Genomic DNA, 4083 nt, shown 5'->3' with positions numbered 1-4083 from the left:
CTGCAGGCCGGCGGAGACGGAAGGCTCTCCCCCAACCCCCAGCAGTTTGGGGCAGTTTGTCGCTCACTGCTGCATTTTTATTTATTTGGAAAAAATTCTGTGCTGCCCCAGTCCTGCCCTTCTTACGATACCTAGTAACAAGGCCGTAAAACACAGGACTACAATCCAAAGAAAACTTAGTCACAGCAACTCCCAAAAGGTTCAGATCCTGATGCTGGCGAAGGAGGGTCGCTTCCCTATCAACACGGGGAGGGGTAGGCGGCAGCAGCAGGCAAGACACAGTCCCGGTCCGTTTTATTTCCACATGACCGATCGGTAGTTGAGACAATGCACTTTCTGCATTACCTGAATTTCATGCTGCCTCGCTGGTTTTGGGATTGTATGTTGTTCCCAGAACTGCAGGCACCGTTTTCACCTTTAATCAAAAATGCCAGAGAACAAGTGCGTGATTTCTAGTCCAGCTGTAGAATAAAGTCCATCCCGGCCTTGGGGTTACTGCTGGTTTTTCTGTGGGGGAGGCTGGTATCCAGGTATGTAGCATGGTTCCATTTATGACTCAACCCCCCCAACAGGATTAGGAGTAGATGAAACAATGCTTAATCTGGATGAGGGAGAGGAGCTCCTGGTCAGTCAAGAGGGAGGAAGGGTCTGTGCAGACAGGGTCAGCTTCACTGTGGTAAGAAAGGGGAGCCCCCCAAGAATCTGGTGACCTTGCTTAACCCTGTCCTGCATGCAGACGCACTTGAGAACTCCCCTTCTCCTTAAAAATCAAATCTAGCACTTGGAAAAATGGCTAAAAACAGGGGAGAATGCACCTGCACCCCACTGCACAGCAGACAATACAAGGTAGCACAATTGTCATGGCCAGGATGGCATATTTACAGACTCTGCCACAAAGCCTATCTAGAAAACGCGAAAAAAATATTTTTAAAACTTTGAATTAGAACTCTTACAAAAGGTTGCCTTTGCTGCTCGCTTTTCACTTTGGTCAGAGGCACTACTGAATTTCTGATTTTAAAAGGAAACATCCCCTTCCTTCCCATTATTTAGCCATTATTTAAGACACCTACTTTCCAGGCAGGGCGTCGTCCTTTCTAGAACTGTTTGTTCGCCGGCTGAAAACGCCGAAGAGACGGCCAGGCGTTCCAGCCGCTGACTGTGCCTTGGGCCCGGGGCTAGAGGCCCCAGCCCCGCTTCTTCAAACACGCGAAGCTGTAGGTTGCGACCAGCGCCCCCTTGTGGACGCCTGTGCCAAAGCAGCCTGCTTGTGTCCAGGCGTGGCTCCGGAGACTCCGCCAGGGAGGGAGAGAGAGAGAGAGAGAGAGAGAGAGAGAGAGAGAGAAAAGCGGCGGCGGGGGTGGGATTCTTCCAGTGCCATCACTCGCTTTTCAGTTTCTTCTCTGATGCTTTTACAGCTCATGCAGTGACAGTTTTGACTGGGGTTGGCTGCTGGGAACAGGCCTGATCCAGGGGTGCCCTGCTTAGCCTAGGCCAGAGAGGGAGGCTCCTCAGTCGGAAGAGCCACGTGCCTTCCCCGACTTGCCTGTTGCTTCCCCAAAGCCAGGTGGGCACCAATTCTGCTTTTGATAGCTCTTGCCTGGGGAAAGGGAGCAGTAACAGACAACCCCCTCCTTTTGTGGTGGGGGGCAACAGTCGCTGAATCCCTCTTCCAAAAAGGCTTTCTGGAATATGGGTGGCTGCCTGAGAAGATGCAGAAAATCCTTGCAATTTTCGGAGTCATGAGCTAGGGGTGGCGGGCCTACCGATGACTGGGTGGTGAAGCCCGGCTCCCAGCTGGAGGGGACGAGAGTCCGACATGCCTCGTTTCCAGCACCAGAACTACTATTTAGGCACTGGATGCATCGCAACATCTGGAAACCATCAACCTCATGATGCCGCCTGACGTGAAGCCATAGCAGCTTCCAGAGGCTGGTCAGCTGCAGGAGGATTTCCAAGAGCTGCTGGGGCAAGATGGGCGTCTGGGTGAAAGGTGAGGGAAGGGCATCTGGGTGAAATGTGTAGAGAAGGGCAAGGAAGAGGAGCCAAGTCCTCCCAGTCACTGTTGCAGCAGCTCAGGGGAGCCGGACAGCTCCGCTGACACATTGCAGGAAAGGTGCCTCCGCAGAACCAAGCAGGGCAGCTCAGCCCCTCGGCCTTTGCGGGCCCAGCTGCAGTTGAGCAGGAAACCGTTTGTCCAGATGCCGAACAGAGGACAGAAAAGACAGTCCGTGCATTTGGACTTAAAACCAATTTACTCAGAGACCAGATGAATGATAAATCAAATGTTAGATAAAGTGGGGGGTGGGGGGATCTAGTCTCTCTCCCCACCACCTTATTCTCTTTAGCTAGAAACCAACCTACCACATAATGAAGCTTGGTTCTCTCCCCCCTGGGAAGAATCTGTTCAGCTTGCAGCATGAACAGCTAGGATGAAGGCACCTTTCAGCTGTAGGTGGGCCACCAGGTGCACCTCTTGAGAGAGGTGGGAAAAAGGCACCAGGCTGGGTGCGTGGGGATCTAGTGCAGAATCTGGCCTGGCATTTGACCGCCTTCCCTGGAGTTCTCCTGAGGGCCAAGCCTCTGATTTGCAGGATGAGGTATGGCACCAACTTACCAGGGCAGACTCTGGACAAATCCAGTTAGGCCATGAGGGCTGAAATGGGGTAGGAGAGTTTGTGGTTCTGTACCCAAGGCCACTGACCCACTCTGGAAGCAAGTTAACCATGGCCCTGTGTGTCACATGAATGTCCCAGGAATAAGGGGAACAGCAGCACATCTCAGACAGATTGGCACTTTGGCAGCATGGGGTTAAATATATATTTGAAGAGTATGACTTATTTTGAAGGAAATGCAGTTGGCCATTTCACCAAACAATATACATTTTTGGTGATCATAGTGTGCAACCACATTTTAGCCTAGTGAGGCACATGAACACAGAAAGCTGAGTTCAACCATGGTTTAGTCTCCTCAACATCTTAGGAGAGCCTTATATTATATCACTTAGGTGCCTGCTCAAGACCCAAGGCTTTCCTTTGGGAATGGGAGACAAATTTTAATTATTATTACACAGTTACGTAAGAAAGTTTAAGCACACCTGGTCAATTTGCATGCTTCAGTGAACAAAAGCTGACAGAAGCACCACATGGTACAAAGTTAAAGATGACGTCTTTCTGCAAATCAGAATACTGACTACGTGCAACTGTTTGCAGATTTAGAATAAGGTAGCGGTGAATATGGCTAGTGCAGAAGTTTGGACACGCTTTCAATTGATTCAGTGCTATTTGGGTTTATCATAAAGTTATTGAGGAGATCTAAAAAAGTAATTGGCTCATTAGGCTTACAGTTATCCAGGGGAAGTTCATTTCACAGACGAATAAATGCTCAGAGCGTTCTAAAGTCCCATGTTGTGATTATTGTTCTATTTTTAGCAATCACAGGCCCCTCTATGATAATTCAAAGGAGGAAGGTTATAAAAAAAATCTCTAAGCACTTCTAACAATTTCAGCTTTGAGAAGCATTAAAAAATGGAAGTGACCTGTTAAGAAATGGAACTACTGGATTCAAAGCAAGATCTGGAAGATCAAGAAAAATCCCTCCTAGAAAACTGGTCAAGTCTGTAAAACAGGAACCCACCAATCACCCTAACCCTAACCTGCTGAAAAGTTATTGAGCAACTGTCCACAGTTCAGTGTTGGTTATTCAACAATGATCTGAATAGGAGAATTGTCAGAAGACAAACTTTTCTGACCTCATCCCAAAAGTCATCATCTAAGGTAAGCAAAGGAAAACTGTGATGATCTTGAAATATTTAGAACAAAATGCTTTGGAGTGATGAAATAAAAATTGAGCTGTTCAGCCACAATAGCACACAAAATGCATTTGTAGAAAAAAATGTCCAGCTTTTGTAGAAAAAAACTTGCGGACCATGAAGTGGGGGGAGCTTTATTATGCTTTGGAGTATGAGGCAGCCAATGGCACAGGAAATAATGTGTGTGTGTGTGGGGGGGGGGGGGAATGGATTCAATAAAATATCCACAGAGGTTAATATCTCATGCCACTGAAGAAATTGAAGCTGGAAAGAGG

The sequence above is a fragment of the Python bivittatus genome, unplaced genomic scaffold (genome assembly GCF_059951505.1).
Source record: "Python bivittatus isolate LINGU-HERP-01145 unplaced genomic scaffold, Pbiv_v1 ctg000320_np1212, whole genome shotgun sequence".
Classification (NCBI taxonomy): Eukaryota; Metazoa; Chordata; class Lepidosauria; order Squamata; family Pythonidae; genus Python; species Python bivittatus.
Note: the sequence above shows the minus strand (reverse complement) of the source record.